The following is a 23,643-nucleotide window of genomic DNA, read 5'->3' as shown; positions in this document are numbered from 1 at the left end:
CATCATCATCATCATCAGTCGTATTTATTGAGCGCTTATTATGTGCAGAGCACTGTACTAAGCGCTTGGGAAGTACAAATTGGCAACATATACAGTCCCTACCGAACAGTGGGCTCACAGTCTAAAAGGGGGAGACAGAGAACAAAACCAAACATACTAACAAAATAAAATAAATAGAATAGCTATGTACAAATAAAGTAAATAGAGTAAAAAATATGTACAAACATATATACAGGTGCTGTGGGGAAGGGAAGGAGGTAAGATGGGGGGGATGGAGAGCTTGGTAGGCTTGGTAGGCTTCTCCATCCCCCACCACTTCCAACCTGCCAGGACCCCCCCCTTTAAGCTTCTCCACCGCCTCTGGGCTCGATCAACAGGGTCCGCAGGCCGACCGTAGCGAGGTGTTTGTTGGTGGAGAATGGGGGCTACTTGGCGAGCGAGTAGCCCCAGGGGGAAGCCCAGCCCCCGGCCTTGTCAGGCCTGCAACCCAAACGTTCAGAGTTAAACCACCCTCCCCGTCCCAGTCTTCACAGAGTTTTCCACTTGTCCACGTTTCCAGTAGAGACATTTCCCTCTGACAGGCCCGGGTCGGGCAGTGGTAAGATGGGGTGGTAGTTGTCGAGGTGACCAGATACGCAATTAATTAGTTATTGGGGGGTGCCAGTCTCTTTGCTAAAGTGATCATTTATTTTTATGTCGTTTGCACGTCGAGAGCTGAAGGGGGGAAAAAAAACTGCCAGGAGTTTTGGACTAGTGAAATAGCATCTGTTTTCCGACTAATCACAGGAGCTCCTATTCCGGAGTAACCTCGGATAATATCAATAAAACCATAATGCTGTGTTAGTGTAAATTGTAGTTTTAGAGTAGAGTTTTACCGTGTTGGATTGTGCAGTTTTCAGGGAAAATCGGACTACAGAAAGCTGACAGAATAAGGTGCTATTTTTACACTTATTCTTTTAAGTAATTCTCTCCTTACCTTTATCAGCAGAGTTCACCTGGCTTCCAGGTCCCATTAAGGCTCAATTGACGGTATTGTCCTCTAAGAATGTTGTATACATATTCTTTATTGTTTTGGAGTTGAGGTAGGCAAGGGATATATAAAGCCATCCTAAAAAACTTTCTGGAGAGTAGTAAATTCCAAAGTAGGAAACACTTGAAATGTAACTTAAAAAAAAAAATTAGTAACCCTGGCCAGGAGCCAACTTTCTTTTATTCAGTCCAGTCCTTGTTAAGATTGAAGTATCTGCTTTCTACACATAGACACACAAACACTGGGAAGAAGATTTTTGAACACTTCTGATTAGCTACATAAATGATGGAAGAAACTGAAGGTTGACTGGCAGTCCTTGTCTAGCAAGAGGGTGCTTAAATGCAAGGTGTGGCGAAATTCTCAAATGGACTTCACTTATGGACTCGGGGAGGGGGTAGGAAGGAAAACGGGATGAGTTCTGAGTTATAGAAATGCTCAGGGTGAGGAGGTGTAATATCACCAACTCTGTCAGTAACTAGTAGCTTTGCTGACAGAGGGGGTACCAGTTCCAAAAAATCTTTTTGGAGTTCAGGGTTTCACAGAGTGCATTTTAGTTTTAATTTGGTGCTTGACTTAATGAACAAGCAACAACTCCGAATTTCTGCCAGAAAGGGGCATGTTTACTTACAACTGATTATTGAGCTTCAGGAAAACTTGACATTAGGAGTACCATCAAGTTCATATGAAGGAACTGTCAATGGGGTAAGACGGCCCAAGTTTCTAGATAGAAACTCCGAGCATGTTTGCTCCCGATCCGGTCCTCTCACCCAGTAGCTTTGCCTGTGGACAGTGTGCCAGTTCCAAAACATCGTTTGGAAATTCAGGATTTCACAAAGGGCACTTAATTTGGAATTTTGTACTCCTGTACCTTGCCTTTATTCGACTGCTAGCCTGTGGTGCACCTCAAAGGAGTCTAATGGATTGAGAAATCACTTTTCATTTAGGGGGATTTGATGTACTTTCCTCTTCTCAAATCTTGCCAAGATGTATCGGTGACTTTCCTTTACCCTAGCCAATCTCCTGTTCGGTTCTCTTCCTGGAGCAGTCAGTCGGTGGTGTTTATGATCGTCTGCTGGGTGTGGAGCACTTAGGAGAATCCCTTCCCTCAGTGAGTTTATAATCTAGCAGTATACAAGACCTCCCAACAACCCCATCACTGTTCTCTCTTCTGGGTGGCCTCTGGTGAAGTTTCCATTAGGCTCAATATCTGGTGGAGTTTTGCAGAGGCAACCGCAGGTTCGGAGATGGTTCTATGTATTTGGGTTTTTGTTTTTCAGTCCGACAGCAGGTTTTACCCTGTGCGGTCTCGGTCTGTATGGGCTGGGAGCGAAGGACGAGGAAGACAGTAAAGAAGGCAGCGTAATGTAGTGGAAAGAGCATGGAACCAAGGGTCAGGGAGATCTAGGCTCTAGTCCCAGCTCTGCCACTGCTGTGACTTGGGGAAGTCACTTCACCTTTCCATGCCGTAATCCCCTCATGGATAAAATGCCTGCTTCCCCTACCTTCTAGATTGCGAGCCCCATGTGGGACTGGGGCTATGTTCAAACTCATTCATTTGTGTCAACTCCAGTGTTTAGCATGTAATAAGTACTTAATAAATGCCATCATTATTTTTTTACCATTACTGAATCTCTGTGGGCATTGGGTGAAATCTGTAAAGGAGATTTCAAGAGCGGTGCTGAACTGGAGCGTCGTATTTTCTGCAGATTTGCAGTATCGTATTTTAGGTTGACACCGGAGGGTAAAAGTCCGTCGAATGAATTTGCAATTTGTTTCTTGGATTGTCCTGTGATCAGGTGAGCAAGTAATTGCTGCTTTTTTGAAGATGGACTCTCTTCTGAGAGAAAACATGAAAAGTTGATATCATATATGCTTAAATTTGTGCTAAATTTTCGTGGGTCTCCATTCCTGCCTTTCTGGTGGAAAGTTATTTGAAAATTGACCTAACGTAGACAAGTCTGGTAAGCAGGGGAAGCAAACGTGCCCTGTTTTGCTGTTAACTTATACGGCCAAAGATCATCAGTAGTGGAAATACTTCTTTGCTGTAAATTCTAGCATCAGTAGCGTTTGAATTTTATATTAGGATGTGAGTTGATTCTTAAGAATAATCGGTCAAGCAAGTCCTTAATTACATTTTTTCAAAAGGTAACAAAACTTTCTGAATAAACGAAGCTTTGACCAGAAAATGCTCACAATCTCCTTTTTGCCCTTCAGAAGTATTTGTTTGTTACTCAAAATATTGGAATGTCTCTAACATATATCCCGTGCTTGGACTTATTTTTTTCAGAAAATAAAGATATTTTAATTCTTTATAAACAGCACTATATGCCCTTAGTTTTTAGGACTCATGAACATCATTTTAAGTATACTTTTAAGTATTTCATTTTAAGTATTTCATTATACTTTCATTTTAAGTATACTTAAAATTTGAACTTAAACGGGGAAAGGAGCATTTAATTCACTGAACTTGGGAAGGTCGGTTTGAAAAGGTGGGTCTTGACACTGATTTGAGAGTTTATAAACTTTGATGTTATTCAGCTAGTGGCAAATGAGAGTTCTAATTGTGGGCGTACTCTGTGGAAAATGCCGCTTCCCCCAAATTGGGAAAATGCAGAATATCAACTTACTATATCTGTGGTGAAGGTGTCTACTGAAGTGATTTCTAGGTAATTGCGACCCTTGCTTATAAAGGGTTTTATTGTACTTGGAAGCAAACAGGTAACTAGTATGAAAGCTGGAACAGGTGTAATAAGCGTATGACTCACTTGGACTGCTGCTTCAGTCTGCCCCACCACTGCCAGGTCATCTTCCAGGAGAGTACTGTATTGATTGAACGTGTTTGAGTCCAGTGTAGACATTACAAAGAAATAACTGATTTGTGGGGCTTTGCGAACAAGAAGCAGCTTCAGTTTCTGCTGGTGAATTAACTCCAGTTGATTCCTGGGTTTCAAAAAAAACCTGGAAATTAAGGGGAATCATGTAGTGACCACCCCTCAGTGGATGTGAGAGGGTTGAGAGTCCTAGCCACACTTGCTAGAAGGATATTGCACCCGAATTTTTAAGCAAGATCATTGTCCCGAGATAAGTGGAAGATTTAGTCACTATGCAGGTAAAAGACTAGATTGACACGTCTTCACACAGCATATCAGCCAATGTTAGTATCGCATTCTTGAGATTTGGAGAAATCGCAGGGGCGGTGTCTGACCTGATTATATTGTATCTACTCCCGTGCTTGTCACAGTAAATGCTTAATAAATACTAATTATTATTATTAGTACTGGGGCTACAATAATGTTGTAGAACCCACCTGAGGCTGGCGTACCATCCTTGGTACATATGTCAAGGCCTGTCATTGCCTGCACTAAGCTTTATGTGAAATTTAGACACAGTCCTTAGTGGTATAAGCTTAGAAGTAAATGAGGGAGCATTTGGAGCCCCTGCTCCCCCCCCATATCTAATCCCCCAAATACTTGCCATTAGTTTACAGTGTGATGAAAGAGTACATTACTTAAAGTCACATTATGTACATATTTTTGGATTGGCACAATTTTGCTGGCCTGTAGTATACAGCTTTTTTGCATCAAATGTGTATTTAGCCCTCTTTTCTCTCTAGGAAACTGTTTCTAATCTATTGGGGTCTGCTTTGTCTAGATAATTCTGACTCTAAAGAAGCCAGGTTAAAAAAAAATTAAGGGTTTTTTTTTGTCCAGAAACTTGTAATGAAGTAAAATTTCCCTGTTACATGGCCAATTTTTAATGTCTTTTCTGTAGTATATTAAATTTGCATTCTTGAGATTTGTAGGAAATCAATCATAGCAAATTTGTGGACTTGATTGCTTTCCATTTTTGAATATGCTTTTAGTGAAGAGGGACATAAAGATTTTCTATTCAGAAAATCGGTCATAGTTTATATATTGCCGCAGGATTAAGAAACCCCCAAAATTTCTACTAGACATGTTGTGTTAAATAGAATGTGCTATATATTCAATAAAATCTATACCACGAGTCTATTATATACTCAGTTACCAACTGAATGGTGGGTCTAAAAAGGAAAAAAAAATTGATTTGGCAGAAGAATTGATATTTTATATCATTTCTTAGGCTGTAGTCTAGGTTTTTCTAGTTCCTAAGAAAAAGTAAGTTTTGATTTTGAAAAAGATAACTCTTTGCGGTGATTTTTTTTTATACAACCACTTTTTGAAGAAAAACCCTAACAGATTAGAGTGTTACCCCGTTATGAAATATGGATAAACCAAGCATGGTTAAAGAATGACCTACCTCAGCACAAAAAACCCTCTTTGTAAACGTAATTTTGGGGGGTTCTTTTCTCTTGCCCACTCCCCCTTCTCCAGAAGACTGTGCTGTGTATTTATAGTAATATTCTGACTTTGTGGTTGCAGATACTCATTTTTGTGTTTGGCTGCCCAGGACTAATGCACAAGCATAATCTTGCACAGTTTGGACAGCATCAGGGTGGCGGGAGGGGCTGGTTCAAAAGCACATTTTGGAAGGAAACAGAACTGGCTTGGACCTGCGTGTCCTACGAAAAGAGAATCATTGAGATACTGTAATACTGAAAGATGTCATTGTCGGCATCATCAATGGGCCCAGCCAAGCTGAACCCCAGGACTATCCAGAATAGAATGCCCGGTACCGTACCCATCCTGAATGAGAGGTTTGAAGACTTCTCATCTGGGTTGCAAATGAAGAAACTCACTCCCACCCCCATAGTGCCAAAGTTGCCAAGGCCTAACTCTTGGCCTGAATGAAAGGTCAGGTAACCTAGATCAGTATTTCTCAAGTTTACGCCAAAGGAGGCCTTCCCAGACTGAGCCCCCTCCTTCCTCTCCCCCTCCTCCCCCTCCCCATCCCCCCGTCCTACCTCCTTCCCCTCCCTACAGCACCTGCATATATGTTGGTACATATTTATTACTCTGTTTTACTTGTACATATTTACTATTCTATTTATTTTATTTTGTTACTATCTTTTGTTTTGTTGTCTGTCTCCCCCTTCTATCATCATCATCATCAATTGTATTTATTGAGTGCTTACTGTGTGCAGAGCACTGTCCTAAGCGCTTGGGAAGTACAAGTTGGCAACATATAGAGACAGTCCCTACCCAACAGTGGGCTCACAGTCTAAAAGGGGGAGACAGAGAACAAAACCAAACATACTAACAAAATAAAATAAATAGAATAGATATGTACAAGTAAAATAAATAAATAGAGTAACAAATATGTACAAACATATATACATATATACAGGTGTGAGCCTGCTGTTGGGTAGGGACCGTCTCTATATGTTGCCACCTTGTACTTCCCAAGTGCTTAGTACAGTGCTCTGCACGCAGTAAGTGCTCAATAAATATGATTGAATGAATGAATGAATTTGGATAAACACTTTGGAAAACAATAATAGTAATAATAGTGATGGCATTTGTTAAGCACTTACTGCGTGCCAAGCACTGTTCTAAGCGCTGGGGTGGATACGAGGTAATCAAGTTGTCCCACGTGGAGATCACAGTCATAATCCCCATTTTACAGATGAGATAACTGAGGTGCAGAGAAGGTAAGTGACTTGCCCAAAGTCACACAGCTGATAAGTGGCGGAGCAGGGATTAGAACCCACGACCTGTGACTCCCAAGGCCGTGCTCTTTCCGCTAAACCATGCTGCTCCCACACAAGCCGTTAAGGAGCCTTCATACCTGTTCTATTTCATAAGCATGTGCCACGAGTTGCTTTAAGGAGAGTGAGTAGAAAACTAATAGCTTATTTTGTAGTTGATTGGGTGAGCTATCTGGGTAATATTTATTCAGACCTCTTTACAGTGTCCGAAAGAGGGGAGTCTCTTGTCACGTGAGGCTTCATCTCATAAGTTATCCAAATTGCCTCGGTAGTGTTTGTAGAATGTAGATATTACTTTTGTTGGTTTACAATAGTAAGTAGGGATCTATGGCACCAACTAAATAGTAAAAAAAAAAAAAATCAGTTCCTTACTAGTTGACTTTCTGAACACTCTGGCTAACAAGCATTTTCAGGAACAGCGTTATGACATGCATTTTCATTACACAGTTTGAATTGTGAAGTGGTGTTTGACATATCACTACTCTAACCTCCATTGGCTTCCCATTTCCCTCTCTCTCCTCTCATCATCAATTTCAATGCTCTTCACCCACTACTCCATCTCATTCTTTGTTCCTCCTGACCTAATCTGTCTGTGTCTGTCTCTCCTTCTTCATTTCCCTCTCTTTCTCTTGCCCACTTTCCCTTGCTTTAGCATGCTCGCTCTATTAACTCCTCCACCCCCATCCTCTCACACCGTTTTCCCTGGCCTGGAACTTCCCTCCCTCCCTCCCTCCATAATCTGACAGACCACACAATGCTCTCCAAATTCAGAGCCTGCCTTAAAATCCCAATTTCTCTAAATTCCCAACAGCTACTTCTAAGCACTTATTTGTACCCCTCAGCAGCACCAGTGTATATAAATACAAAGATTACTTGATTTGTAATTATCTATCTCCCCTTTAACAGTGTGGGCAAGGAATAAGTTTTGTGCATTTGTCGTGATTTCCTAAGTGCTTAGAACAGTGCACTGCACCCAGTGAGTGGCAGTAAATACCACTACTATTACTGGAAGCAGTAGGAGACGCTTTTCTCACAACACTAATCTGTTTTGGTTTTCTACAATCCTCAAGTTGGCACAGATAGATTTGGTGTATGAAAAAGCAGTTGTGTGCAAATGTCTGTCGTCATGATGATGGTTGAACCCTAATCCATTATTCCCATTGAATGAATTGGTTGCTATAATGTAATTTGTTTTTCCCATAACATGAAGTTCTTCAGGAACGTGGATCTCCCCTCGCCCCCCACCCCACCTTCCATGTTATAGATGAGTCCAATTAGGCTCCTGTGTGTAGAGCACTGTACTGAGCACCCGGGGAGAGTACAAGGTTTGTCCTCAGGAGTTTACAATCTAGTGGAGGAGACAGACTCTTCAAATAGGAGGAAGTAGTTGGGGGTTGGGAGGTGATTGAGTATCCAAACGCCTAGGTGGTGAAGTGGTGGTGATAGTGCTGAAGTGGCAGTTTGCTTGTGGCTGGGGGTGGGTGGGTGGGAGGGTGGTAATATAACGGGAGATGAGAGATCAGGAAAAGATATAAAACCAGTCATTAGAATTTCAGGGTTATCTACAAAAGAGCCACAAAAGAACTTCAGCAGGGAAAGACAGTAAGGTGAAATAAGGGGCTGTGGTACCAAATCATTGTGTGCATATTGGGACTCCCTAAGGGGCCATATCCTCCCTAATGGGGAGAAATTAGGAGGGGAGCATTTTTACTGTGATTCATTCTCTCTCTCCCCTTCTGCCCCCGTTTCTACCTCCTCCCCCCACCCCCGCAATCATGGAATGTTGTGGTCTTGTCTAATGGGCATAGAAATTTCCCACTGTTGGGAGGATTGAAGAGATTCAGCCCCTCCCAGCTCATTTAGGATTGCAGAAGCTGTACTGGGGGCTTCCTCTGCCCCTCCCCTCCTTTAATAGGGTTTGGGGAGCATGTGTCTGGTTTTATTGTGCCTACTGGGAGGTCCAGGTCACCTGCAGGGTGATTTGGGAGTTCAGCTCTTGGGCTTTAAATTTAGTGAGGGGGTGCCAAGTGGAACTAGTTCAGTTTTTCTCTCCATAACCATTTTATCAGTATTCAACACAGAGGATTGTGTGTGTGTGTGTGTGTGTGTGTGTGTGTGTGTGTGTGTTTGGTTTGTTTCGCTTTTCTTTTTTAAATATCCACTATCCTCCTTCCTCCCACTAGCCACCATCACAAAAATAGGATAGTGGGGATTTGAGTTTGGGGACAGTGCTCTGCACACAGTAAGTGCTCAATAAATACGGTTGAATGAATGAATGCTCTGCACACAGTAAGCGCTTAATAAATAGGATTGAATGAATGACAGCAGCAATGTTGTGTAGGCTCTTATGCCTGGGCAAGATTATTTAGCTGGGATGACAAATGCTCTTTCGCTGCCAATCTCCCTGCTCCTAGTATCAGAGCATCTAGCTCATTGTGGTACTCAAACCTGAAAACGGTGGGGAATGAGATGATGGGAGGAATGTAATTACCACGAACACCCTGTATTTGTAGCTTTCATCTGAATTCAAAGGTAATGCCACCGACAGGAATTTTTAGCTGTGTTCCCTGGCTGATGTGGTAGCAGTGGTGTCTCCCTTACAGCAAGCTTGCATGCACGCACTCCTTCCCCTCCCCACCCCCCATACTGTCCTTTGATTAGCTTTTGCAGTGCCTCGTACTTTTTGACTCTACCCCCGTGGTCACAATCTGTCCAAATCTTTCCTTAAGAGTCACTCCATTCTTAATTGCTGCAGTCTAGGTCAGCCTGTTCAGCCCCCTGCATGCCCAGGTTGTTTCAAGCTGCCTTTACTGCCTTTGATGTTTTTCTTCTGCTGCCCCTGCTTGTGGTCAGTCCACTCGAAATCCCCACACAGGAGCTTTTGGAGTTTCTTATCATCTATTCAGTGCTGATGTTTTGGCCAAAAAACACTTGTTGCATCTTGTCTCCTTTAGTGCTGGTGCTTTGCCTATGTTCAAGTAGTTTGCCCCCATTTTATATAATATCCCCCTTCCCCTCCCCAAAGCACTTGTGTATATTTGTACATATACTTTATTAATGATGTGTATATAGCTATAATTCTATTTATTCTGATAAGATTGACACCTGTCTACTTGTTTTGTTGTCTGTCTCCCTGTTCTGGACTGTGAGCCCGTTGTTGGGTAGGGACCATCGCTATATGTTGCTGATTTGTACTTACCAAGCGCTTAGTCCAGTGCTCTGCACACAGTAAGCACTCAATAAATACGATTGAGTGAATGAATGAATATAAAATGTAGCTTGTGAGTGCTGCTGCGATTATTCAAGAAGCCAAATATGAAGTTTGCAGTGGAGTTGGGTCTCTTGGAGAGGGCCGGTGTTCACCGCTGCGGTAGGCCCTTAGTTTGGTCTGGAGTTTTAACGCTACATTGTCATGAGAACAGCGTGGCTCAGTGGAAAGAGCACGGGCTTTGGAGTCAGAGGTCATGAGTTCAAATCCCGGCTCCGCCAATTGTCAGCTGTGTGACTTTGGGCAAGTCACTTCTCTGTGCTTCAGTTCCCTCATCTGTAAAATGGGGATTAAGGCTGTGAGCCCCACGTGGGACAACCCGATCACCTTGTATCCCTCCAGCGCTTAGAACAGTGCTTTGCACATAGTAAGTGCTTAACAAATACCATCATTATTATTATTATCTTAAGGTACATGCTAGTTAGCCTTCTTGGTCAATTTTTTTTCTACATCGTGTTAGGTGCTCATTGGGCCTGCCTAGATAGCAGATTTCAACAACTGAGTGCAGACTTTTCTTGTGGAATATCGGGGACCTCAAATCACACAAGCCGTGGTATTTCAGACTTTTAGACTGTGAGCCCACTGTTGGGTAGGGACTGTCTCTATATGTTGCCAATTTGTACTTCCCAAGCGCTTAGTACAGTGCTCTGCACATAGTAAGTGCTCAATAAATACGATTGATGATGATGATGATTTCAAGGGAGGTCGGAACTTTGAGGGGCAGGGAGAAGCGGGCAGAAGCAGGGGTGGGGAAACGTGGGGAGGAAGAGGAAGGAAAAGGTAGTCTTGCTGCTACTACTTTACAGCCCCTTCTTTGGTCCTTTGGGTGCCTGGCTGGGTGTGAGAGATTTGTGAGCGATTCCTCTTGGCCCCACTCTGAAACCCATTTGCCCAGCTCACTTTGATCCAGGCAGTGTGGGGGATTCAGTAAGGGTGGAACGAGTGTGGTGTTCTGGAGCTGCTGTGGCACAGGAACCCCACTGGGCTTCACAGGCACCGCTCTGCCGTCTTGCCTTTCCGCCAGATTCGCTGGCTCTGGCTGCTGTCACTGCAGAAAAAAATCCAGCTCTACTGCTGCGGATCCTGGCTCAAGCAGCCAACTAACTGCCTGTGACTCTAGGATGCCCATGCCTCAGCAGCTCCCACCCCCATCCCGTCCCCGTGGATCCCTCAGGCTGTCTGGTGGGGTCGGGCAGGGAATGAGGAAGGTGGGGGAATGGCTCCTCATGGGGCTCTGCAGTAGGAGCGAGAGGAATCTTTTGCGCTCCGAGAGAACCAGAAAAGCCTCCGTGGCCGTGACTTTTACTTTCTTCAGGCAGGGAGTGAGAGGTGGAGCCACCATTTTAGCTCCACCTGTGGTCTCTTTCATTCATTCATTCATTCAATCGTATTTATTGAGCATTTACTGTGTGCAGAACACTGTACTAAGTGCTTGGGAAGTACAGGTGGCAACGTATAGAGACAGTTCCTACCCAACAACGGGCTCACAGTCTAGAAGGGGGAGACAGACAACAAAACAAAATATATTAACAAAATAGAATAGTAAATATGTACAAGTAAAATAGAGTAATAAATCTGTACAAACATATATACAGGTGCTGTGGGGAGGGGAAAGAGGTAGGGCAGGGGGGGATGGGGAGAGGAAAAGGGGGGCTCAGTCTGGGAAGGCCTCCTGGAGGAGGTAAGCTCTCAGTAGGGCTTTGAAGGGAGGAAGAGAGCTAGCTTGGCGGATGTGTGGAGGGAGGGCATTCCAGGCCAGGGAGGGGACGTGGGCCGGGGGTCGACGGCGGGACAGGTGAGAACGAGGCATGGTGAGGAGGTTAGCGGCAGAGGAGCGGAGGGTGCGGGCTGGGCTGGAGAAGGAAAGAAGGGAGATGAGGTAGGAGGGGGCGAGGTGATGGAGAGCCTTGGAGCCGAGAGTGAGGAGTTTTTGCCTGATGTGTAGGTTGACTGGTAGCCACTGGAGATTTTTGAGGAGGGGAGTAACCTGTCCAGAGCGTTTCTGCACAAAGATGATCGGGGCAGCAGCGTGAAGTATAGATTGAAGTCGGGAGAGACAGGAGGATGGGAGGTCAGAGAGGAAGCTGATGCAGTAATCCAGCTCCAGGGGATGGGGTGAAGTGGGTTGGTTTATGGATGCCCTCCATGCCCAAAAAGTGGCGGGGCCCACCCCACTGAGTGATTTTTCCCCCTCAGGGAGTTGGTGTCCATGGGCATAGGTATCTACAGGCAGATACATGATTCTTTGCCATCATCAAATAATATTTGATAGGGAATGTGGGAGGTGCTCAATAAATACCTTTGATTTTTTTTAAAAAATTATGGTGCTTAAGCATTTACTCTGTGTCCAGCACTGTTCTAAGCACTGGGGTAGGTACAAGTTAGTAGGTTGGACACAGTCCCTGCCCCACATGAGGCTTGTGGTCTAAGTGATTGATAGACAAAGTCTTGTATGCATGGTCTTATACTAAGCACTGTACAAATTAGGTTAAAGAGCATAAACTTTGGCTCTAAGAAATGTATAATTTAGAGAAACTTCATTCTGCCTTTAGGCAGGTTAATCAAAAATCTCTGAAGCCAGAGATTCTCCCCTCCACTGAGTTGTTTCTATTTCCGCATTCCCAGATTCTCCACAGCTACTTGGAGCTAGAAGAATTAACTCAGGGACAGGGTCAGCTCAAGGCTATGGCCTAGTGGAAGGAGCATGGGGCTGGGAGTCAGAATACCTGGGTTCTAATCCTAGCTCTGCCATTTGTCTTCTGTGGGGCCTTAGTCACTTCACTTCTTCGGGCCTTTTTCCTCATCTGTAAAATGGGGATTTTTTTAAAAATGGTATTTAAACAGTATGTGCTAAGCACTGGACTAAGTGCTGTGTTACATATGAGGTGATCAGGTTGGACACTGGCCCCGACTCACATGGGGCTCACAGTCTTATTTCCCATTTTACTGATGAGGTAACTGAGGAGCAGAGAAGTGAAGTGCCTTGCCCAAGGTCACACAGCAGACAAGTGGTGGAGCGGCTGGAATTAGAACCCAGGCCCTTCGACACCCAGGCCTATGCTTTTTCTACTAGGCCATGCTGCTTCTCATAAATCCTAAACTAAATCTTTAAATCCTGTTCCCTCCTACTTAGAATGTGAGCCCTGAGTGGGACAAAGACTGTCAGACCTGATGATTTGTATCTTCCCCAGTGCTTAGTATGGTGCCTGACACATAGTAAGCGCTTAACAAATACCATGATCGCTATTATTATTAAGGCCAGCTAGAGTTCTGTGTGGATTTCTCATAGTGGTACTCCTAGCTGTCTGGCTGCTCATTCAGTCTCCTTTGCGGGCTCCTCCTCTGCCTCCCACCCCCTAACTCTGGGGGTTCCTCAAGGTTCAGTTCTGGGTCCCTTTCTATTTCTATCTACACCCCCTTGGAGAACTTATTTGCTCCCATGGCCTCAGCTACCATCTCTATGAGGACGATCCCCAAAGCGCTTAACAAACGCCGTCATTATTATCTACATCTCCAGCCCCAATCTCTCTCCTCTGCAGTTCCGCATTTCCTCCTACCTCCCACCGACACTTCAGACTTACCATGTCCAAATCAGAGCTCTTCCCACGCAAACCTGGTCCTCCCCCTTTCTCATCACTGTAGACAATACCACTATCCTCCCTGTTTCACGAGCCCATAAACTTGGCATTATCCTTGACTCATCTTCATTCAACCCACCTATTCACAATCTGTCACTAAATCCTGTCAGTCCATCTTCACAACATGGCTAAAATCTGCCCTTTCGTCTTCATCCAAACTCCTACTGTGCTTACCTCCCTGCCTCCTGTCTCTCCCCCACTCTAGTCCTTACTTCACTCTGCTGCCTGGATCATTTTTCTAAAAAAAAATTGTCCACATCTCCCTAGTAGCTAGTGGTATTTATTGAGCGCTTACTGTGTACAACACACTGTACTAAGTTCTTGGGAGAGTACAGTACGACAGAGTTGGTAGACACGTTCCCTGCTCCTTAAGAATGATTGCCCGTCCATCTCTGCATGAAACAGAAACTTCTTATTGCTTTTAAAACACCCAATCAGCTTGCCCCCTCCTACTAAATTAGGAGGTGCTGATCTACTACAACCAGCTTGCACACTTTGTTCCTCTCACGCCAGTCTACTTGCTGTGCCTCGGGCTCATCTATCTCGCCGCTGACCCCTTGCCCTCCTCCTCTCTCTGGACTGGAATTACCTTCCCCTTCTTTACCTCCTTACCTCACTGATCTCCCACTATGGCCCAGCCCACACACTTTGCTTCTGTAGTACCAGTTTACTCACTGTGCCCTGATTTAATGTATCTCACCTCCATCCCCTTTCCCAGCATCCTCCCTCTGGCCTGGAACTCCCCTCATATTCAACAGACCACCACTCACCACCTTCATAGCTTTATTAAGATCATCTCTCCTCTAAGAGGCCTTCCCCGACTAAGCCTTCATTTGCCCTACTCCCTTCTATGTTGCCTAAGTACTTGGATCTGTACCCTTTCAGCACTTGATAGTCACCTTACCCTCAGCCCCACAGCCCTTACGTGCATAACCTTTATTTATTTTAATATCTGTCTCCCCCTCTAGACTCTAAGCTCTATGTGGTTGGGGAATGTGGAATAATAATTTTATTATGGTATTTGTTAAGCGCTTACTATGTGCCAAGCACTGTTCTAGAAGCTGGGGTAGATACAAGGTATTCAGGTTGTCCCACATGGGGCTCACAGTCTTAATCCCCATTTTACAGATGAGGTAACTGAGGCGCAGAGAAGGTAAGTGACTTGCCCAAGGTCACACAGCAGACAAGTGGCAGAGCCGGAATTAGAACCCGCGTCGTCTGACTCCCAAGCCCGTGCTCTTTCCACTACGCCACGCTGCTTCCCCTATCTACCAACTCTGTTGCATTACACTTTCCCAAATGCTTAGTGCAGCGCTCTGCACACAGAAAGCGCTAAACAAATGCCATTGATTTGATAGAATATTTTATTCTCTTGTGTTTTGAATAGAAAAGAAAGTCCAGTGGCAAGCCTTTAAAGCCGCTGTGGCTTTTTGAACTAAGGCTCAAATTTGAGTGGTCCATGCTCCCACGTGATGATGTCTGAAAAGCCTTGCCTTAGCCGAGTTTAAAATTTTCTTAATTTTGTGGGCTTGTTGTGCAAGAAAGCTGTACATTGTTATGAGGAAGGCACGGAAGGAAGGAAGGGTGCCATTTGATTTGAAACCAGAGTAGCTAGTATCAGTTTAAACTTTTTTCCATTTTTTATGGAATTAAGGACTTACTATGTGCCAGGCACTGTCGTAAGCACATGGCCCACATGGGGCTCCCAGTCTTGGTCACCATCTTTCAGTCCATCATATTTATTGAGTACTTACTGTGTGCGGGACACTGTGCTAAGTGCTTGGGAGAGTACAGTATAACAATAAACACACACATTCCCTGCCTCGAACAAGCTTATGGTCTAAAGGGGGAGACGGACATTAATGTAAATGAATTACGGATATGAGGTAACAGATGCAGAGAAGTGAAGTGACTTGCCCAAGGTCACGCAGCAGACAAGTAGTGGAGCTGGGATTAGAACCCAGGTCCTTCTGACTCCTAGGCCTGTGCTCTATCCACTAGGCCACAGTTTCCTTCACTCCCCCCACCAGCCCCCTGACTTTCTTGACCATCTCTTCCTAACTCACCTTGAAGTGGTCTGCTCTTGGGATTAGTGATTGCCCCTAAATCCTCCTACCCTACAGGAACCGAAGCCACATAAGAGATGGCAGTGCTACAGAGCCTCGCAGCTGCAGTATGTTACTATCCAGTTTCCTCCCCTCTACTGAAATCAGATAACGATAGAAGAAAAGTAACAAAGCTTCCAGAAAGTGTTATCGTCCACTTTGTTCTCCCTCTCTTCCCGCATTTGATTTTAGCTGTTGTTCAGAGGCTCGTATTAGTTCATTTCAACCACCGTGAGTCACCCACTAGACCTTTTTCAGAGCTAGCAATTGTATCTACTTTCCTTGCTCACCGTAGAGGTGCTAATGGGACGTCAAAATAGAAAGCAGTCAGCATATTGGGAAGGGGGTGAAACATAAAAAGCTGCGCTCTTCCTTAACAAATATTATATTGTTATACTATTACATTAAATTGTACTCTCCCAAGTGCTTAGTTGTACAGGGCTCAGTAAATACGATTGATTGATTTAGGAGGTTTATAGAATGGGGAGGGAAAGAGAGGATCCTGTCCTCAGGAATTTACAGTCTAGGAGAGAAGTGAGCCTCTTCTGTTAACAGAAGATCATATAGACGTGAGAAAGCATAGATACCTAAGCATGAAGGTATGTATAATAACACGAAAAACTTACCTTTAACAACATCACTTGTGACATTAACTTTTATCACTGATGGCTTGCTCTTGGGGAGATTGCTCTCTTCATTCACCCTCCCTCCCATCCCCACAACACACAAATATATATCTGTATATTACTGTAATTTATTAATTTATGTATATTGTCTGTCTTCCCCCAGACTGAGCTCATTGCAGGCAGGCAGTGTGTCTGTTGTTATATTGTACTCTCCCAAGCACTTAGTACAGTACTATGCACACAGTAGGCACTCAAATACGATTGAATGAATGGATGTGGCCACTCTGCAAGTGATAGTAATGCACTGCTCAATGTGCAAAGCACTGTATTAAGTGTGGGGAGTTTTGCCTGCCCCACCGGTAAAATTCGGTAGCTGAATAAATACTAATTTAATATTCAAATTGATTCACGTTTATATATGTACATAGTGCTAAGCCCTTCTGCATCACCCTTGTACTTGGATTTCTTACCTTTATTCGCTCCCGGCCCTTATGTCCGTATCTGTAATGTATTCTAATCTCTGTCTCCTCTTCTAGACTGTAAGATTGTTGCAGAAAGGGAACGTGCCTACCAACTCTGTTATATTGTACGCTCCCACGCATCGAGTGCAGTGCTTTGTACATAGTAAGCGCTCAATAAATACAATTGATTGAAATACTGTACAGAAGTGCCAAGGGTGGGTGTTACGTTGATGCAGCTGGGGTTTTCAAGGTGAAGAGGGAAGGCCTTCCCTGACACATTGCTGGTAAGGCAGGCTTGTCCTTGTAGTGTTGGAGCAGGTGGCCTTGGCTCCCTCCCCGCCCTCCCCACCAAGCTGTCTGCTGCATACCCGGTAAGGACCGGGTGGTGCTGATATTATGCCCACCCTCTTTGCCAGCATTGCACTCGACACCACCTCCCCTGCTCACTCTTGCTTCTTCCAAGCTCACTTCTTGGCTGTATCCCGTTCTCACCTTGCCTCCCTCCCACCCTATTCACATTTCCCCAGGGCCTAGAATTCCCCATGGCCCCTCTCCACCCCCAAATGTGCCAAATCTCAACCCTCCCTACCTTCAAGCAATCAGTCAGCCTCGATTACTGAGCTCTGACTGTGTGCAGAGCACCGAATTAAGCAGCCCAAATCTCACCTCCTTCAGAAAGCCTTCCCTGGCTAATTACCGGCACCCTGAGTCTTGTCAACCTTTCAACTGCCTCTTGCACATATGTGTGTATTTTATGCCCATCCTCAGCAACTGTGTGGGTGTGCGCCTGGGGTGGGGCAGGGGGGTTGGGGGGGACATGAATGTATATTCACTTGAACATTCTATTTTGTTCCGATTCTCCTGCTTGTGAGCATTTTTATGTCCGTCCCTTCCGTTAAACGTGTAAGCTCCTTGTGGGCGGGGAATGTGTCTTGTGCTTGTTGTGCTTCCCAAGTGTGTAATTTAGCGCACTGCACTCGGTAGCTGCTCGAAAAATGCGTTTCAAGACTGTCGACATTGGACCTGCCTACCCCTACAGTTCATGCGTCTAGTGCGGCTGCGTCTTCCTCTGCCTACCATCAACAGTGGGGCAGAAAGGTGTGGTTAATGGTAAGGGTACCAGTGACAGTAGAGCCAGAGAGGACAACATGGAGCACCAGCTGAGAGCAAGGGTGGTGGTAATGGTGTGGAGCCTATTTGGAGTCCTATAGGGGATGATCTGGAACCAGGGGAGCCTCAGTTGATCCAATATTTAACTACAGTGGCACAGGATCCTTTCTTTCTCTCCCTATTCTGTAAGCCTTGGATGTGTGCGCCCAGGTGGTTGTTGCTAAATATTTGTTCAGGAAGATCCCGGATTTTTTGTTTCACCCCCTCCCCAGTCCTCTGCCTGCTTTCTGTCTGTTTCAATGTTCCATTGGTATCTCTGCAAGAGGGTGAACAAGGAAAGTAGGTTGAACAATTACTAGCTCTGGAAAAGGTCTAGTGGGTGACTCACAGAGGTTGAAATGAACTAATGTGAGCCTCCAAACAACTCCCTTGAAAACCCTTCTAAAGACCACTTCCTTCAGGTGGCATTCCCTGATTACTCCTCCCGCTCGCGCCATTTCGTCAGCTGTCTCGGTATTTGGATTTGAGACTCCATCACTGTTCCTTTCTTTATTTCCACTCTGCTAACTCGACCTACTGCAAACAGGTCCCCCCCAGTGACTTCCTTTGGGCTAAGTCGAACGGACTCTCCTGCGACCGAATCCTCTTTGACCTCTCGGTTGCCTTCAGCGCTGTGGAGAGCTCCTTTCTCCAAGTTCACAGTGCTGGTGGGAGACCCAACGTGACTAAAACTAACCTACTCTCCTTCCCTTCCAATTCTCTCCCCCTCCACCTAACTTTCCCACCACATTTGACGATCCCCCCACCCCCCGCCCCTTACTGTTCTAGAAGCCACAACTTTGTCATTTTTGACTCTTCTCCTTTACCTCTTTACAGTGTGTCTTTAAATCCTGCTGGTTTTTTTCCTCTATGGTATTTCCCAGATCCTCCTTTCCTCTCCACTTTTATGGCCATCACCCTGGTTCAGCTTCTTTTCATCTCCTACCTAGATTATTGCACCAACCACCTCACTTTTCTCTCCTGCCTCCAGTCTACCTACACTCAGCTGCCCAAATCATCTTTCTCAGTCATCATTCCAAAGACGTTACTCTGCTCCTCAAAAACCTCCAGTGACTACCTTTTTCCACCTGCATCAAACAAGCTCCTGACGATTGTCTTCATGATTCTTTGCCGGCTTTCTCTTTACATATCTGTTCTCCTCACATGTTCCTCCCAAGCCAACCCTCTAGCTGTTCCTTGCTCTCCACTCTCTCCTCTCTTGACTCATGCCCTTCTCCCTGCTTGGAACTCTTTCCACCTCGGAACTCACTATACCCCTCCCCATCTTCAAAGCCTTCCTGAAATCCCACCTCCTTTTAGGAGGTCTCCCTGTTTAATTTCCCCCGCCCCGGTCCCTTTATTGCAGGCAGTCGCCATCATCGGCACTCCTCTCTGTGTGTACGATCTCCTTTCCAAGGTAGTCCGTTAGGTAGAGCAAAACCAAATCTAGGTTTGAAAAGTAATTGTGGTTTTGCAGCCTTCAAGGAAATAATTATTTGAAACCGGGAAGACAATTTGGTCATAATCACTCTACTGAAAGAATAAAGAAGGCTCTATTTCATCAGACAGAGGCAAATCAAGCCTGCAACCGTGGTGTCATCCGTGACTCCTCTCTCATTCACCCCACATATCCAATCCATCACCCAAACCTGCCGGTCCCACCTGCACAACATCGCCAAGATCTGCCCTTTCCTCTCCATCCAAACTGCTACCTTGGTAATAATAATGATGGTATTTGTTAATAATAATAATAATGATGGTATTTATTAAGCACTTTCTATGTGCAAAGCACTGTTCTAAGCACTGGGGGGATACAAGGTAATCAGGTTGTCCCACAGGGGGCTCACAGTCTTAATCCCCATTTTACAGATGAGGTAACTGAGGCACAGAGAAGTTAAGTGACTTGCCCAAAGTCACACAGCTGACAATTGGCGGAGCCGGGATTTGAACCCCTGACCTCTGACTCCAAAGCCCATGCTCTTTTCACTGAGCCACGGAAGCGCTTACTATGTGCAAAGCACTGTTCTAAGTACAATCACTCATCATATCCCGACTGCATTACTGCCTCAGCATCCTTTCGGATCTCCCAATCTCCTGTCTCTCCCCACTTCAGTCTATACTTCACTCTGCTGCCCAGATTATCTTTCTACAGAAACGCTCTGGGCATGTCACCCCGCTCCTCAGAAATCTCCAGTGGTTGCCTATCAACCTTCGAATCAAGCAAAAACTCCTCACTATTGGCTTCAAAGCTCTCCATCACCTCGCCCCCTCCTACCTCACCTCCCTTCTCTCTTCCTACAGCCCAGCACGCACACTCAGCTCTTCTGCCACTAACCTCCTCACTGTGCCTCGTTCTCGACAGGCCTGCCGTCAACCCCTGGCCCACATCCTACCTCTGACCTGGAATGCCCTCCCTCCTCACATTTGCTAGACTAGCCCACCTCCCCCCTTCAAAGCTCTATTGAGTGCTCATCTCCTCCAGAAGGCCTTCCCAGACTGAGCCTCCATTTTCCTCTGCTCCTTCTCCCCTCTCCATCACCCCTACTCCCTCCCTCTGCTCTACCCCCCTCCCTGGCCCACAGCACTTGTGTATATTTGTACATATTTATTATTCTATTCATTTTATTAGTGATATATCTATAATTTATTTACATTGATGCTACTGATGCCTGTTTACTTTTTGATGCCTGTGTCCCCCTTTCTACACTGTGAGCCCATTGTGGGCAGGGATTGTCTCCATTTGTTGCTGAATTATACTTTCTGAGTGCTTAGTATGGTGCTCTGCACATTGTAAGCGCTCAGTAAATATGAATGAATGAATGAAATTCCGGTGAAGAAGGTTGATTTGAAAATGAGAAGAATAGATTGAAATGAGAAGTGTGGAAATGGACCTAAATATTCAGTTTTGGATCTCTGAAATTGCTCTTTTGGCTGTCTATACTAGGCTTGAAAAAATATGAGAATCATAGGGGTCAGCCTAATTCAGGACCTCTTCAAATTCCAAAGGCTGCTCTTCAGCTCTTATGTACATTTTTGGTTTTCCTTCATTTTGCCCTGGTTTCTTTCTAGTGTTTCCCTACTGTGGCTCTCCCCGGCTTCTCACATGCCATCTCCTATCCAGGCTAACAGCACTTGTCACTTGTCTGGGTCCAAAGCACGCATCTCCTCTCCCCTCCCGCTCCTCTTCTCCTCTCTGCCCACATACAAATGCACATAACCCATCCCAATTGTAAGGATCCCCCCCCCCCCCCCACACACACAACAAAAAATCTTCTCATTGGCAGTAGAGCAGTACATGAGTCCAGAATCTTTGACCTTCTCTAATCTGAGTTAAATTTAGAAACAAGGACAAATGTGAATAGGTAAGGTTGTCTCCTTTGTGCATGTAGTGAAATCTAGAAGGGAGTCAGAGAAGGCTAGGGTACTTTCTTAGATATTTGCAAACATCAGATTTACAGATGTACAGATTTATTACTCTTGTACATATTTACTATTCTATTTATTTTGTTAATGTAGTGCATCTAGGTTTATTTCTATTTGTTCTAATGACTTGACACCTGTCCACATGTTTTGTTTTATTGTCTGTTTCCCTCTTCTAGACTGTGAGCCCGTTGTTGGGTAGGGACCGTCTCTATATGTTGCCAACTTGTACTTCCCACGTGCTTAGTCCAGTGCTCTGCACACAGTAAGCGCTCAATAAATACAATTGAATGAATGAATATCCTGCACACAGTAAGTGCTCAATAAATACAATTGAATGAATGAATATCCTGCACACAGTAAGCGCTCAGTAAATACGATTGAATGAGTGAATATCTGCCATGAGAGTGCTACAAGGTTCTTTAAGGTTAGATAGATGATTCCATTGTGATACTGTGAAATAGGCTTTGCTAAAGTGTTATTCCCTTAGGTATGTTTGGGCTGATGTTATATTACTCTCTGAAACAAGCCTGTTTCGGAGCTCCGTGCCCATTCCCAGTATTTGGGCTATCACCACAAGCATTCTTACTTCTATCTATTTTCCTTTTGTACTCAAGATGCAACTGATAGTGAAATTTACTTAATCGTATTTATCAAATGCTTACTGTGTGCAGAACACTGTACTCAGTGCTTGGGAGACTTATGGGTGCCTGTGGGGCTGTAGAGGGCAAATGCGAGATCCACAGTCCCTTCGCCACACTGTGCACACGGAAACGTTGTCCTCTGTTAGGCTTGTTAATAATAATAATAATAATGATGGCATTTGTTAAGCACTTACTATGTGCAGAGCACTGTTCTAAGCGCTGGGGGGGATACAAGGCGATCAAGTTGTCCCACGTGGGGCTCACAGTCTTAATCCCCATTTTACGGATGAGGGAACTGAGGCTCAGAGAAGTTAAGTGACTTGCCCAAGGTCACACAGCAGGTGTGGCGGAGTCGGGATTCGAACCCATGACCTCGGACTCCAAAGCCCGTGCTCTTTCCACTGAGCCACGCTGCTGCTCGTATTGTTTACAGCACCTGGTGCTGTTTCCATTTTTGCTGCTTTGGTTTACAGTCCGTATAAAGTGTCTGCAAGGAGGCGTTCATTTCTTATTGTAGTGCGCCAGGCTGGTTGGCCTGCTGCACTTCTATCCCAGGCTTTGGCTGAGCTGCATGGTACGAGGCCTCGTTTGACTGTCTCCCTAGAGAGTTTCTTCCGTCCGTGCTTTCGGTTTCCCAACTTCCGCTCGTGATTCAGCATTGTGTGAGGCCTCGTTTGTTTCTCCTTAGAGCGTTTCTTCTGTCCCTACTTTCGGTTTCCTAATTTCAGCTGCTTCTAAGGCAGCTGCTCAGCTAGCCTGCCGATGCCTGGCCCGTGGTAAGGCATGGCTCAACAGAGAAGCAGTGTGGCTCAGTGGAAAGAGCACAGGCTTGGGAGTCAGAGGTCATGGGTTCTAATCCCGGCTCTGCCACGTGTCTGCTGTGTGACCTTGGGCAAGTCACTTAACTCCTCTGAGCCTGTTACCTCATCTGTAAAATGGGGATTAAGACTGTGAGCCCCACGTGGGACAACCTGGTTACCTGTATCCCTCCCAGCGCTTAGAACAGTGCTTCACATGTAGTAAGCACTTAACAAATGCCATTATTATTATTATTATTATTATTCATTCATTCAGTCGTATTTATTGAATGGTTACTGTGTGCAGAGTACTGTACTAAGCGCATATTCATTATTATGGCTTCAGTGCTAGGAGACTGAGACTGGCTTCATTCCAGGACTTGGTTGCTGTGTGGCTCAGATGTGGCATCTGTTGGGAGTACCTGTATATATGTATATATGTTTGTACATATTTATTACTCTATTTATTTATTTTACTTGTACATATCTATTCTATTTATTTTATTTTGTTAGTATGTTTGGTTTTGTTCTCTGTCTCCCCCTTTTAGACTGTGAGCCCACTGTTGGGTAGGGACTGTCTCTATATGTTGCCAATTTGTACTTCCCAAGTGCTTAGTACAGTGCTGTGCACACAGTAAGCACTCAATAAATACAATTGATGATGATGATAAGTCCAGATCTAAAAGTCGTAGAGAAGATCGGATGGCGTTACAGCCCAGCAGGCCTTTAGTTTGGTCTAGAGTCTGATATACCATGCTCTTGCCACACTCGGCCTCCCAAAGCGTATGTTGCTTTTTGATTCAGTTTTTTTTTCCTACTTGTCTATCATTGCTTTGTGGGTCAGTGTGCTGCCTAGGTAACTGAAGTCTGTGTCAGCGT

The 23,643-nt window shown here is 44.9% G+C and overlaps 1 protein-coding gene across 2 annotated transcripts in view; it reads left to right on the top strand.

The window, feature by feature from the left end:
• MED26 (mediator complex subunit 26) overlaps positions 1–23,643 on the top strand; it is a 76,790-nt gene that overhangs the window by 906 nt on the left and 52,241 nt on the right. The window lies entirely within an intron of this gene.

Source organism: Tachyglossus aculeatus, chromosome X1, assembly GCF_015852505.1.
Source record: "Tachyglossus aculeatus isolate mTacAcu1 chromosome X1, mTacAcu1.pri, whole genome shotgun sequence".
Classification (NCBI taxonomy): domain Eukaryota; kingdom Metazoa; phylum Chordata; class Mammalia; order Monotremata; family Tachyglossidae; genus Tachyglossus; species Tachyglossus aculeatus.
The sequence above is the reverse complement of the archived record's forward strand: the minus strand, read 5'-3'. Positions and strand labels throughout refer to the sequence as shown.